This window comes from Pygocentrus nattereri, chromosome 10 (genome assembly GCF_015220715.1).
Source record: "Pygocentrus nattereri isolate fPygNat1 chromosome 10, fPygNat1.pri, whole genome shotgun sequence".
NCBI classification, from domain to species: domain Eukaryota; kingdom Metazoa; phylum Chordata; class Actinopteri; order Characiformes; family Serrasalmidae; genus Pygocentrus; species Pygocentrus nattereri.
The window spans coordinates 7,289,751-7,305,924 of record NC_051220.1 but is presented as its reverse complement, the minus strand read 5'-3'; the positions used below and the strand labels follow the sequence as shown (position 1 = coordinate 7,305,924).

General features: G+C 40.9%; 1 protein-coding gene across 1 annotated transcript in view; it reads right to left on the bottom strand.

The window, feature by feature from the left end:
- Positions 1-12,901, bottom strand: part of chrm3a (cholinergic receptor, muscarinic 3a) — a 193,620-nt gene extending 180,719 nt beyond the window's left edge. Inside the window, exon 1 of the mRNA XM_017704913.2 lies at positions 12,703-12,901. The gene's annotated coding sequence lies outside the window, so the exon portion shown is untranslated. The remainder of the gene's footprint in view (positions 1-12,702) is intronic.
- Between the last annotated feature and the right edge of the window lie 3,273 nt (positions 12,902-16,174).

Sequence of the window (16,174 nt, the reverse complement as noted above, 5' to 3'; positions counted from 1 at the left end):
CACGACTGCCCCCAAGTTCTTAACTTGGATGTAAAGTTGTGGAAAAAGCGTTACTGCTGAGGACCTTTTATATTATGTACAGATTCTTTAAACTTTAAAAAGGTTCTTTACATTCAATTTGCAAAAATAGTTCTTCTAGGAAAAGGGTCTTTACAGAACCAAAAATGGTCACTTTAAAGAACACCTATATATTTTTTTTTATTATGAACTGATGAGCTGAGATATAACTAAACCATCCAGAATTGAAGCTGTGCCTTAATGTAACACATGCCAACCTGATGACCAATAACGGAAGGGTCTGTAATGCTTATACGGTAAGAGAAGAAAAGTGCGGCTGTCTGAAGGGCCGCTGATGCGTCACAGGAGTTTGTCCAGGCGGACAATCAAGGACAGAGTGGGGCGTAAACCATGACTGACTGGACCCAGGCCAGAGTTCGAGCACAGGAGTTCCAGTATTATCATTCTAGAGGACAGACTATACACACTCATAAAAAACATGCCACTTCAGTTTATTTATGATCATACATACTCACCAACATGCTCTCAGCTCTGAGACCATGTGCCTCGCCGCTAATGATGATGTATACTGTTTTAACAGCTTTGGCCTCGCTAAAGAAAATAAAGCCCAATCACCTCCATGTACTTCGCTTTACTTTAAACTAAATAGAAGGGACACTGCATGCTGACCAGCATAGCAATGAGCGTGCCACATTAGCCCATCAGCTATGTTTTCACCCGGCTGAGCACGGATACAGAAGGCTTCCTGACCATCACCTAAAGCAGGTAGCCTCGGCTCAGCTCGGAGAGAGCCGCGATCTGTGATGCTCTCTGGGAGAATTGCTCATGATTTAAAGGAGCTAGTGAGGCATGGCTTCATTGCGCCCTAATTTACAAATCGAGCCTGCCTAATGGTAACGAACTAATGAGACGTGACTGACAGCGAGAGAGACAGGTGTGTGCGTGTGCATGTCAGGGAGAGAGAAAACGGAATGCCGGTGGTGTGGCTCCGGAGGCGTTTTCTAACTCTGGGCGACTCTTTTTGTCTCTGCCGTAACTGTCCGGCCGTAATCCGGAAAGTTTGCAGGCTACGCTTCGGCCTGAAATACCAAACAGCCAAAACAACAGCCATCCACTGCGCCTCATCCGCGTACATGGTTCATCATTCCGCCTTTTGCTGAGCAATTTAAATGTTTATGAATTTCGTTCAGAAATGTGTTTTCTGGCAAAGCCGTGTGCAGGATAAACAAGCAGAGAGAAGGTCACTAAGAGCTATTCTGGGAGAAGACGGGATCCTACTCTACTGGAGCGTTAACACTGTGATTTCATTATCCTGGAGATTTGGCAAAAATAAACTGGATGATTCGTACAGTGTACAGTTCACTCTCTCTATTCGATTCCATGAAGTAAGCTTTACTGGCACGACCATATTTAGACAAAGCACCATCAAACCAAGCGATCGTAAGAATCTTTGATGGTTTTATTTGACGACAATAAAAATAATATAATAAATTTAGAATGAAAGAAAAGTAAGAGCAGCAGTTTTTGAACTGAGATGGAAGAAAAGGAATAATAAATCAATACATCTCTCCATCACTTTCCCTCCCTCTCTGTTTGGGATGCTGGAACATATCCCAGTGTTCTCAGGCACATTTTTTGTTAATAATAAATATTTGTTAATTATTGTACATTTTGGCCACCGTTTTGACTTTTGATGGTTGTGACAACCTTATTTTCATTGAGTATCTTACGATCTTATGAAACTGATTGATTAATTCTGAGTAAAACAGGTCAGTGTAATTTCAACTCTGCCGTAGCACAAAACACAAACGTATAATATAATACATCTACAGTATACAATATACAACAGCATCTGTACATTCTGACAAAGTCTGAGCAGACTATAATAACACACTACTCAAAAAAGCTCTTCTTAAAGCAGGTAGTCCTAGTTTTCAAAGATCTATAGCCTAGATGCCTTTGAGCTGAATGATTTGGGGAAAATATCGAACTATCGAAATATCAAATTTTTTTTTCCCAACTAATACAGTAACTCCAGTTTAAATTGAGATTTCTTACAATTCTTGAGGCTTGCCCCCTGAACACAGTTCTGTGGTTGTCATGTCAAAACGCATTGAGGTTTGGCTGCCTCTGACTGGTAACATGCGGCTCTTTTACTGTCCTGTTGCTGCTCCACGGCAGAATCATATTTTTAGGTAAAAATAAAATAATCCTCCTTTGCAGTAAAATAAAGCTGATCATTCTAACAGTTTTAACACAAAATGGTTTTAAACCTTGGAATGTACGTCTGCTAATTCACCTTTTAACACTGAGGACTGGCACACAGACTGCTGGTCACATAGCAACGCAGACAACACTCTCTAGCTAGCTAGTGACTAACAAATAGGCAAAGAGAAAGATTGAAGACAAACACCGATAACTAACTGATAACAGACTTATTTGCATTTTCAAGCACTTCAGCTGGTTTCCTGATACATTTAATCTGCAGAGAAATGAGAAACTGGCAAACACTAAAAAGTCTTGAAGCTCAAGTCTGAATCTCATTCGAATTCTCCCGTGCCACCTTAAATGACAGCAGTTACATTCTGGCATCTCTGGCACCATTTAAGGTGGAACGAAAAATTTGAACAAGGAGCTGGCGAATGAGAAGCGACTTCAGCCTTGAAAAAAAACCATTGCTGAGAGACATTTTACGAGAAACTGTTCTACTTTTGCGGAAAAGTTTCCTGCCAGAGACGTGAGAAAAGCAGCTATAGCTGAACTAAAGCAGAGCACAGTGAGTCTGTGTTTTCATTTACATTATATTATATTTTTAGCCTTTTCTGGGACATCAGCACATACTGAGACATGTTTATAGCCAAGATGGTAAAATGGATATAATGTGGTTGCCAATGTGGTTTGATTTTTACTGAAAGGACAAAATGGACAAAATGGCTCTTCTTCACATTTGGGTTGTGAAACCCTGGTCTTACTCATCTACAGGCATTTTATAATCTGGCTATTAGGATCAAATTCCCCTCTTTACACTTAAAACAACATTTTGTACATACTTTAAAGATACGTTTTTTCAAGGGTTCTTTAGCAAAGTCAATATACAGAACCATAAACACTCAACGACCCATTTGCTTTATGGACAATGTGTTGTATATGGTCTTATATTGCACCTTTTTGAAAAGGTTCTATATAGCACCAAAATGTTTAACTATTGTTAAAAGCTTGACACATAGTAACAATAGCAGAACCCTCTTTGGTGCTATACAGAACCATATACAATACATTCTCCATCAATCTGAAGAACCATTTCACCATACAAAGAGCCATTTAAGCATGCAAATGAGTGTTCATAGTTCTATGTAGAACGATTGTCTTTACTAAAGAATCTTCTTTTTAAGAACCTTGAAGAACTTATTTACGAATGTAGTGTCTTAAATTGTTGTTTCGATATAAAATTTTTCATCTTTCAGCCTAAACGCCTCAAAGAAGGACGTGGTTGGAAAAGATGGTATGTTGGATGAGAAGAATCTATAATTATTCTGTAGTTAATCTGTAATTATACAACACAAAAGCAACATGGTTAAGACGTAACAATCTGATACACTTTCATTCACTGCTTATCTGATATCATTCAGGGTTGATACTATTACTGTATAAGGAAAAAATATTTCAGAACATTTCCTCAGTGTTTTTCTTTTGTCTGAGAAATTTACTATGCCGCATTCCCTCTGTTCTACCTTAATTAACTAAAAACACTCACAGAGTGGTTTGGTTTACTGCCGAAAACATAATGAGACCATGAGAACACAGTGAAATAGTTCTGGGGGTTATCTACTTCTATGTGCCAGAAGCAGCCAAAAGGAGCCGAGCTGTCGTACGTTCTCTGATTCTGCCTAAAAGGGTGTGAGCTTCATACTGGTGACATACTGGATTGCTGAACGCCTCCTCCAACGACTCCACCCTTAGTACTCAGGAGTTTTAGAAAATTGCCAATTGCTTCTTTCAAAATGTCTGAACCGCCCTGCCAAAATTTGAACACAGTCTGACACAGCCAACGACTCTTCTCCCTCCGCTATGTGCCCTTGCAGGTTTCAAGGTCAAGCATTCTGTAAAAGAAGATGTAGATCTCCACAAAAATATGATGGACAAACTACAATCACTGACTGAATCCTACAGTGATTTGATTGCTTGGACCAAGTGTCGCGTCTTAACAGAAAGACATTCTGCTACTACAAAGACAGTGCTCTGTCTGTTCTTGCATAATTTTGTTCTCCAAATATGGAATCTCTATGCATTACCTGCAAGGAGTTCTACCTTCCAGGCAAGTTTGCAACTATCATCCTGGAAGGTGTTCATGTTCCAGGTCGCAGAGGGCTTATTGACTAACAAGGTGCTGGAGCTAACTCAGTTCAGTTCTGCCCTGTTTATCCAAGGCGACTTTCCTAACTGTCGTCTAAGAAACCAGCTAACAAAGCACACACATTTACCTGCTTCATGAGACAAAACAGAACCGTTTTTACAGCTCCATTAAAGGTTCCTTTCACGCTTTTCCTTAGGCTCTTTTTAGACAGGCTGATTATGCAACGATACAGATGGTTTTAGGCAGTGGTGCAACAAGTCGTTCCCAAGCCAGTATGCAAAGCTTTTGGACCAGGTCCACATTAATTAACACAAAAACAATAGCAAGATGAGTCCAGCCATATCCAATGTAATAGCACAAAATATGGATGTGTGCGAATGGGTGTTTCTGAATTCCTGCTCAGTGGCGGTTTCAGTTTTTGTATTAACCCCTTAAACTGTATTAAGACCCACCGACAGGCCCAAAGCTTTATTACACACTTCTATAACTTAACAATAGCGCAGCCATTTTGCACGCAAGTCCCTGTAGGAACATCATTTTTAAGGGTTAAAAAGCCTACATACAAGTGGAACTGTAAAATGTATTCATGTGAATCGCTGGTGTGTTAAGGTGGACTAAGAAAATTAGGTGGGGCTTGGAGCTGCATTGAAGAAGCAGAGGCGCTTTAATACACTGAGCACATAAGAAGCCGAGGTGATTGCATAACCTGCATATCCATAGTTCGAGGCTGAAAAGCTAAAAAACCAACAATTACCACACTCAGATGAAGCAGTCGAGACTGCCTGAAGCTCTACCAACTGGGAAGCTTGCAACAGCACTGAGCACTGTCTGAACACCTACACTACCCACGTTCACATGCAGTCCATAAATAATCTGACTAGTTAGATGGAAAAGAATCGGAATCAGAAAAGAAACCGTTCAGAGCATAAAACTGTCTGATTGAACGAGGTGGGTAATCCTGTAAATAATCTGTCAAATACAAGAATAATATCTGTACAAACGGCTGTACCTGATTACATTCCCAATCGGAAAGTGTAAGTCTATTCTGTGCATGTTCGCCGCGTCATAGCGAATGTTAATAATGTTTAAGTTTATAAGACGGCGGTGGGACAGGCGTCCAACACGTGTGTAGGAACACGACATCTTCCTCTCAGCCTTCTTTAATAAGTACATGTGTGGTACATTTTCCTGAGTCTGACAATTTTAAAAGAATTAAAAACACAAGCACTGCTCACTGCTGCTCATCTCCCTCTGACTGGACTCGCATGATGCACGTTGTGTTCATTTTGGTCTGAATTACTTGTAGTGAGCATGTAAAAGGAGATTTTCCATCAGATTGTTGAGTAGAGTGAGCTTAAACACCTCAGTCTTATTGTGTAATCAGAAGGTATTCAATTGGATTTGTGAAAATCTTTGCAGGTAAACACACACACACTGACAATGTGCTCCCAATTTTCCTTCCATATGGAAATCTACTCAGAAAATAACAGGTATGTAGGCTCTAAGTCAATTCAAGCATTTTCTGCACCTACACACCTGATTCAAGGCATCAGCTAACTATCACGCCCTTCTTGAACTGGATCAAGTGCAACTACTTGCTAACAGCCTGCACAGATCCTACTGCCACTTTGAATGTCACACTATGCTTCACAACCCTTATCTACTAACCACCAAGCCCTGCCTTTTCACTCCGCTTCCAGGTGCTTCAGTAGTCTTCACCATAGCGTGCTTCATCACTCCGCTCCAGAGCACCTCAGGCCCAGTTCCAGCACTGAATTAACCTGCTACAGTACCTGTGAACCACCCATTACTGGTTTACAAAATTCTAAGGGAAATGTCTTTGAAAGCCACACCACCAGATGGGAGTATCACAGGGCTCCAGGCCAAACAATTATCCCCTGTTTCTACCAGCATATGCAACCATTCCTTGGACACATGCACAGCATCCAGCCGCTTTAAAACCTCCGTAATAGTCCCAATCCCCAAAATGGTTAAAAATATGTTCTGCTCAATGGCCCTGACATCAGTGATCATGAGGTGAACTGAGCATCATTTTGAGCGGCAACACAGATCCACTTTCTAGATCCCCTGCAGTGTGCCTACACATCTAATCGCTCAGCAGAAGATGCCGTCAACACTAGTCTCCATTAAATCCTGGACCACCTGGACAATGGGCGTTTATGCCAGAGTTTACTTTGTTGACTTCAGCTCTGCCAGCGAATGCAATCATCCAGAAGTGGCTGCATGCTGAGCACCTTCATCTTAATGTGCCAAGTGGGTCACCAACTTCCTGACAGACAGGAGATATATTCCTATCAGACCCACGCTAAGTTAGCTTTGGGCGCATCCTCTCTCCTGTACCAGCTGCACAGTAATGACTACATCCCTGTCCAAGGCTTGGCTAAATTCACTGTGCTTGCAGATGACAGCACTGTTGTGGGTCTTGTCAAAGATAATGATCGCTACACCTAACATGAACATGGTGTGCAGACAACAAGCTTGAGCTGAACCAACCTCAAACCCTTCCGATTAGGCCCGTCACAGTTATTACATATGTGCCTGAGATCGCAAATATTTGAGTGGATCGCAAATATTTAAACGGACCACAATTATTTTCCATGGCTCTCACAATCACATGTTTACGTAACAACAAACAGAATGTGAATGTAGGTGCCCTTTCATCAGTTGGGCTGAAGCAAATATATGTAAATAAAAGCAGAAAACGCATTTATGGAAATGCGTCATGGGTCGTAGGAAAACATCAGCAGTTCTAATTTCTGTCAGGTGCTGAAACGTAATATTTGTTTGTGTATCGGCGCTCAAGACAGCTAAACAGCCAAGGTAGTCACTTTAAGCTTGCACTTTAATAGTTGCAAACAATGAACAAAAATGCTTCATCTCAGTTGTAATTCATACGAAAATTAGCTGTCAGGTAAAACTTCATGATCACGTCAGGCCTAGATAAGATGTGCCCACTCTCCCCTGGTCATCAACAGTACCATCATGAGTGCTGTTAAGTCTTTCAACCTTCTGGCCTCCACCATCACCAGCGCCCCCATGTGGGAGCAGAATATCTCACACCTCGTTAAGAAGGCCCTACAGAGGATGCTCTTCCTGCAGCAGCTGAAGACTCTCAATGAGTCTGCTGCGTTTCTATACAGCCTTCATTGAAAATATTCTCACATATTCCGTTACTGTCTGGTTCCCCTCCCCCCGTTCTCACTCAAAGAAACCACTGCAATGGGTGGTCCGCACTGCACTTGCATGCCTGCTCGTCCCAATTAATAAACTCTTCACCGGAGCACAAACCCATGCTATGAAAAGTGTTAGTACCCACCCTGCTAATCACCTATTACAGCCACTGTTAAACAGGCCATACCAGCTCTTACCATCCCAATTATACACTTATCAAGTATATATATATATATATATATATATATATATATATATATATATATATATATATATAGTATTGTACATACATACAAATACATACGTACATACATACAAATATATATATATTACACACACACACACACACACACACACACACACACACACACACACACACATACACGTGTACATATATACTTTACTTTTAAGGTAAGTCAATGGAACCCGACGTCTTTCCAAGTATTTTTGGGTCACTCCATAAATTCACAAACAAGGTAAAGTGCGATAGTTATTTTCAAATTATGTAAAAAATAAATAAATAAAAAAGACCAAAACAAAAACCTTGTATCTCTGAAATCATAATTTAAGGGAGAAGGAAAAAAAACATAACTTTTAGCAAGTTTTTAGTCAGTTTTACCAAAAGCTTTCCCAAGTAAGTTCCCAGGTTCCCAAGTTTGGGCCATTTCTTCTGGTCCATTTGTTATGAAATTTAGACACCATGTAAAGGCCACCAGGTATTTTCAAATTTTATCAAAAACTGAAAAACAACAAAAATGGAGATGCGAGGTTCTGACAGCAGCGTTATATATTTTACATTTCTTTATATATTTACACCATCCCTCAAATGTTTGGCATCACTTTTCATGTTAGTATCTTTGGTTATTTTTTTATTCTACAGTGCAGATATTATATATACTAAAATAGACAACAAAAGGATGTTTAAAGTGTTTTAGTCAAGCATTTTGGCAATCAAAAGAAGATATTCAAGGACAAATAATATATTGCCATTACCTACTCATAGGATGTTTTGTCAAGTATTTTAAAAAGTGAGGTTGATGACAACACATTATGAATATCGCTTTCATTATAACTTCCACCAGCCAATTTAGAATCATCTACAGCTCTTTTCATAATTTTCAAAACACCCAAAAAATTTTATTAATTCATTATTTATTTACTTACTTCACTGCTCTCCACAAATTTATTCCAAAAACATAAACCTGTGACGCTGGACAGTGCTAGTATATCAATCATTTTTTTATATTTATCTGCCACCATACTACTAATATATTACTGAAAACATTGAATCCAGACTTTTGATTTCTATTGTACAGGGTGATTACAACCATGAGGTGTGTAGGAACCAATCACATACCAGTTAAAGGGGGGGGGGTGTCATGGAGTTTCTGACTGTCATCGAAAGCTGGATCCCTTCAGATTGTGAGGAGATGCGACCCCTGAGCAGAAAGCATTCTCTACTTCAAGAAGAGCGAATCCGTCATAACTGTGCACGTGATGTTCATGAGCAGTGACCCTCCAACAGCTCAGAGTGTTCATCATTGGTTTCACAGCACTGGATGATCTCTGAAATCTCACTGAAAGAGCCGTGAGTGCAGCGACATCCGACATGCTCAATCCAGTATGGGATGAATTTGACTATGGTGTTGATGCTGTCCGTACAGCTGGAGGACGTCACACTGAACGCCTCTAAAATTACATGATAAGCTCTACGCTCAACTAAACCATTTACAATTTCAGTGTTCTGTGATGATTTACAAGTGAAATGAATCATTTGAAATCAGACGAATCTTCTGAATCACCCTGTATATCACTGCGTGTGTGTAATGCACATCCACCAAATACAAACACACACCTACCAATATGTTTTCTGCTGTCTGGTGTGGTGGACTGGTTCTTTGTTCCGTTTGCAGCTTGCATTATTTATGCACTTCGGGATCTCTGCTGCTTGTGCTGTGTAGAAGTGGACAATATGATATTTACTGTTATCATGATAAATTACGCCACAATTTGCTAACTCATGGATATTGTTGGCAGAGTTGCTCACAAGTTGCTTCACGGGAGTCTCTAGGGATATGATGGAGCCTAGCCCAGCTCTCATTGGACAAAAGGTAGGAAACACTCTGGACAGGGCGCCGGGCCACAACAGGGCTGACATACAGACACACAAACTTACACAAAGGGGCATTTTAGCTTTGGACCATGGGAGGAAACCAATGAAGACACAGGGCGAACATACAAACTCCACACAGAATCAAACCGAGAGCCTTCTTGCTGTGAGGCGATTTTTACTTATTTATCAAAGTAAGGACATCAAAATGATTTAATATATGAGTTTTAATATATGAGTCTTCAAACACTGTCTTATGTAATATTTTTCCCCAACCATAACTCTTCATGCCTTAGATGTGTGTTCTACACAGCTTGTGAATACAAGCTGTGGCGTGTTGCTTGTTCTAAGGCACCAATAACACCAACATACATTCCAACACGTATATTGCCGCATGTTTTTCCCCATACATCACTAAATCTACTGTCAACAGGCCATTTGGATGACTTGCAAAGAAGAGGCAGTACGTGAGAAAGTGTTAGGAAGGAGCGTGTGTGTGTGTGTGTGTGTGAGATGTGGGGAGAGACAGTTAGTTTCCATTTCTAGCATCTCCTCGCTTCCTCTCACCACAATGGTCACTGTTTTACTGTAGCTCTTCTCTTTTCTCTCTTTCTCTCTCTCTGAGCAGAGGGATACCCGCTCTCTTCCTCCGAAATGATTTACAGAGCGCCTTCGCATATCGCAGCAGGCGCTCTCTTTCATCGGCTAGGGTGTCTGACGCCCCCGACTTCACACCAAACCGACAGGAGAACGCCCGCATCTGAGGAGCTTTCCGAGTACGGGATCAGAAGCTAAGAAACGGATCAAACACCTGAGCGCACAGGTTCTGATCTAGGACCTTTCATATCTCAGTTCTGTGAGTGGACTTATTTAGAAAAAGCATGTGGAACCCATCCTAATCTAGTACTTATACTCTGATCTGTACACATGGACCCTGCTGGCACTACATTCTCAAAAAAGATGGTTCTCCAAGGGTTCTTTAGGAAAGGGAATGGATATATTCAGAACTGGGAGTTCTACATAAAACCATTTCATGCTTAGACAATTCTGTGCATGGTAAATGGTTCTTCAGATAGATGTCAAATGGAAGAAAATGGTTCTCTATAGCGTCGGTTCTGCTATTGTTATGACATCAAGTTTGTAACTATAGCAAAACCCAATTAGGTGCTATACAGAAGCATATACGCACTTATAAAAGATGGTTCTTAAGGGTTCTTTAGTAAAGAAAATGGTTTGCATGATTTAAGGGTTCTTTGCACTTTCTTTGAAAATCTTTACCACACCAAAAGGGTTCTTCTATTATAACAGGCTTGACTCTGTAACAATAGAAAACCCCTTCTTGGTACTACTTAGGACTTTTCATATATATTTTCTATACAGAATCATTTTCTTAGCTAAAGAACCATCTCTCTTAGAGTGTACAACACATTCTTCATCAATCTGAAGAACCAGGTTACCATGCAAAGAACAATTTAAGGATGAAATGGTACTATATAAGACTTAGGATCTTATTAGAACTATTTGCTTATACTAAAGAACCCTTAAAGAACCATCTCTTTTAGAGCATCTGAAGAACCATTTCACCACACACAGAGTCATTTAAGAGTGAAATGGTTCTCTATAGGACTCTTGAGCTAATGAGAACTAAAGAGCCTTTGAAGGAACCATCTCTTTTAGAGCGTCTGAAGAACCATTTCACCACACAGAGCCATTTAAGAGTGAAATGGTTCTCTATAGGACTCTCCATCCAATGAGAACTAAAGAGCCTTTGAAGGAACCATCTCTTTTAGAGCGTCTGAAGAACCATTTCATCACACAGAGTCATTTAAGAGTGAAATGGTTCTCTATAGGACTCTCCATCCAATGAGAACTAAAGAGCCTTTGAAGGAACCATCTCTTTTAGAGCGTCTGAAGAACCATTTCATCACACAGAGTCATTTAAGAGTGAAATGGTTCTCTATAGGACTCTCCATCCAATGAGAACTAAAGAGCCTTTGAAGGAACCATCTCTTTTAGAGCGTCTGAAGAACCATTTCACCACACAGAGCCATTTAAGAGTGAAATGGTTCTCTATAGGACTCTCGATCCAATGGGAACTAAAGAGCCTTTGAAGGACCATCTCTTGAGTGTACAACACATTCTCCATTAATCTAAAACCATTTCACCGAGCCAAGAGTCGTTTAAGGGAGAAATGGTTCTATATAGAACTCACGGCTGCGATTAGAACCTTTCCTTTACTGAAGAACCTATGAATAAGCATCTTTTTCAGAAGAGTATTAGTGAACTGAACTCTACATGCTTTACTGAGGGAAACCGAGCAGAGAGGCGAGACGGCACCTCTGGAACCACGACAAGAGACATTCACACGGGCTTTTAGGGCAAACAGTGAACGGCAGTAGTGACTGAGGTTCGTTTACAGGTTAAACACAGAGCCTGGGTTCTTCACAGGCAGGTGCTCCGAGAACTCCTCTGCGCGCAAACCAGGCGGACGCAGCTGTTCCTGTTATTATTCCAGATTATTCTACTTGTTCGGAACAGATGAGCGGAGCAGCGGAGCTACCTGACAGACTTTCTCCTGCCAGCTTCAACAAACACCGGGGTTACCACGAGGCTGAAGTCGGCTTCCTATTCGCCAGCTCCTTATTCCAATTCCCCCGCTCCACCTTAAATGGTGCAGCAGTTCCATTGCGGCGCCGTCGCTGCTGCACCGTTTAAGGTGGAACGGGGAAATGAAAAAAAAAATAACAAAACGTTAGAAACGTTAACTTCCCGCACGGGAAAGTTTAAAGCCGTCTGTTCGCTTGTCTTCTGAGAAACGCCAAAACACGCTCTCAGAACGACCGCGAGCTCACCACACAAGCCCGCTACAGCTCCGTATTCCTCCAAGAGACCCGGAAAACACGCGAACTTTCCAAACTGAGGACACGACAACGTCCCGCAGCGCTGGGCGAACGTTACACGGACACTCCAGCCGGACTCCTCTCACCATTCTCTACTCATTTACCTAATAAGTGTCAGCAGGGCTTACCTCGGCCAACTGGACGAGAAGGAGCTCACGGCAAATTTGGGGACACAGACGAACTCCTGAACAGAAACATGAGGGAGGACGGAACGGGAACTCTCTCAGTCCAGAGGCGTCCAGCAGATCCACCAAAGCGCGCGCCTCAGAAATGCCTCTAATTGCCAGACCGGTGGAATCTTCTTTTCCCGCCTGTATTCTGACAAGTCCTGCCCTCCTGCGCTGGGATTGGCTACTGAGTTCGTGTGTGTGTGTGTGTGTGTGTGTGTGTGTGTGTGTGTGTGTGTGTGTGTGTCTATATATATATATATATATATATATATATATATACACACATAATATATTTACATATACATTTTATATATGAAAGTATGTATTATGTATATGTAATGTATCACACATTTATTATTATTTTAAAATATGTGATAGTTCCAAAAAAGCTCATCTTAAACAAAAAGCCGTTAAAGAATATATATATATATATATATATATATATATATATATATATGTTGTCCTCAGTATACGTCCCTGCATATGAAATATGAATGTCATTAGTCTTTTCTTTTCCTCTTTTCTTTTATGAAGTATGTATATTTAATAATTGACATATACATATGTGTATTATGTATATATAGACAGTTGTTACATTGCTTTATCAATGCTTTAGAATCAGATCAAAAAACAAATCTGATATCTTGAAAAAAACCTACTAGCCAATCCTAGCGCAGGTGGGCGGGGCTTAACCGTTTTATACCAGCGCACTGCTGTCGAGGAGGCGGAGTACAGCCAGTCCCGTCACAGGTGGGTGGAATTTGTCGGAATACGGGTGAGGAAAAAATACTGAAGCCGGCCGGAGCGCACGAAGAAGCCTTCTGCCAGCGCGTGTTGTCTGATTGGCTACGGCGCTGGTAAGGCCGAGCAGACGGTCAATCACTTGAAAGACCGCGGGGGGGAAAAGAGAATCGACGGACTTCAGTATTCGACTGTTAAAGCGTCATTTAATCGCTAACAAACTAAACTAAAGAAATGTTTTGCCACTCACAAGCGCCTATAATAATATACAATATATGGTTATTAATAATCATAAGCTATAAGCTTTGAAGGGGAAATCCACCCATTTAAAAAAACATCTGCATAACTTACCCGGTGAGGTGTAAAAGTCATTCAGAACGGATTAACGTGACATGGTTCACTGTAGGGAAACTTACAGGCTCGGATTTCTTTACAGTGGTGGTGATAGGAACCAAAGTGGCCAGTGAACCAATAGTCACCAATGGTGTTTTGTGTTTTCCTGATGGGTTGATAACACAGTATAAAGGACTCTAATGGTTTAACAGGTGTTCTGGGACTGATTCCAGAAGCATCTGATGGTTTCCTAATGGGATCTAAAGGGGTTCTACAGGAAACTAGTGGTCTCTAATGGTAGCCATAAGTCCAGTTCCCATTAGAAAGCAGAATCCTTTAATCCTAATGATTCTAATGGACTTTATTTCAGCATATCTGACGTTAAAGGCTACCGCACACCAGATGCACTGTGTAGCATCCTACAGTGTCAAATAGCAGCTGTGAATGCAGCTATTCCACATACAGTGCAGATAACCATCAATATCAAATTCAGTTTTACACAGTGCATGTATTAATTTAAAGGTGCAATGTGTACGATTTAGTGCCATCTAGTGGTGAGGTTGCAGACTGCAACGAGCTGAATACAACTCCCAAGGGTATCTCTTGACAACTTACATACGAAATATTTTTGAATACTCCCAAAGTGCCACCTGGGAGTATCACTCCGTTAAATTACATCCAGAACAAGACCACAAAAAGATACAGTAGACAAGCCACTGTAAAGTTTTGTAGATAAACAGACAAACAGTCATGGTATTTAATGTCTTTCAGCTGGACAACCGTGAGTTGTGAAGAGGTTGTTCACCTCCAACCAAATGAAATAAACTTATAAATGAAGTTGAAAGCTTCATTCAATTAAAGGTGCAGTGTGTAAAATGTAGGGGGGGGTATTAAACCATGTTTTCAGTGGCGTATAATCACCTGTTTCATTAGCTTAGAACGAGCCCTTCATATCTACATAAGAACAGAGGCCACCATGTTGTGCCACCATGTTTCTACAGAAGCCCCGAAAGGACAAACTAAACTCTGGCTCTAGATAGCTTTTACCCTGAAACAGCAGCTTGAATTTGGTGGCGCTATAGCAGCAGTTGGAAGACAAAGAAAGAAGAATCTAGCCATTTTGTGTTGGGAAACTTTGAGAACCCCAATTTCAACAAATAGAGAATCGTACTTTTTATTAGCATGAGGAAAAAACAATAGGAGGGTGAATCCTCGTCATCACACAAGCGAAAACTTGACTGCCACCAGAGGTTCTACTACACGCTTGGAAAGGGAGGGATGAGGAAGGGGTATTCTGTTGGTTGCAATCTGCCATCTTACCGCTAGTTGGCACTAAATCTTACACACTGCACCTTTAAATATATACATGTACAATGTAAAAAAAGAATGTGGACTTGATCTTCTCAATGCAGTGGCCTTTACCGTCTGTTGTGTGAAAACATTTGTGGAAATATCTTTACGGTAGGGTTTTACTATGTAGACGTAACATAAATTTGTGGCTTGTACTGACCAAACCTCTCAGATAACAAAGTTAGAGAAATTGGAGAAATTAGTAAAGAGCGCTCACACACTCAGAGCAAGCAGAGTTGAGCCAGCCTTTTTTTGAAGCCACCTTCAAACTAATTTGTGTTGTGAGTAAATAAAGAGGGATGTCAATCAGAATTACTCTGAATTGTAAAAATGAAAAGTAAATGCTAATCTGTACAGCATTCTCCTCCAAGCGTGTTGAACTGTGTGATGACTTTGAATGCCAGATTGAAAAAATGAGTTCGAAAGCAGTTATAAAAGTAGCAGTGGTGCCTCAGCATGTGCTGGTCTTGGTCTTCCCAGATGGAACTGGACATGACTACACTGAGGAGAAAAGTGCACATACGGACATGCCCCTTTTTCCTGTCATGTCCTCCACCTATACTCCAGTGGGACGTGCACACTTTCCTACTGATTTTCAATAGTGTTCAAAACAGGCAACTCAAAACATCTCAAACTTGTACTATTCATTGGATTTCAGTGCCTTTTTAGCTCAGGTTCAGCCTCATTGAGGCTCTTGTTTACATGAAGGTTCCTGTGTCTGTGTATTAGCCCTATCTAACACACTCAGGGCCTAAAAACCCTTTTATGCAGCTCCTTCTGTTTACTGAAAAACACACAGAACAGCTAGTTTCTTTGCTTCTCATGCTCTTTTTTTCCACCCCAAATCAATTCCTTTCCGTGAGCCGTCACATCTGCAGCCACATGATGGAAAAACAAACTGTGCTGAAGAGCTGGAACACCTTAAGAAGCGCTACACTGTGTGGAAAGTTCTAATAGCGCAGGATTAAACAGGCATGTTCTTCATCCAGCTACTTCAAGAGAACAA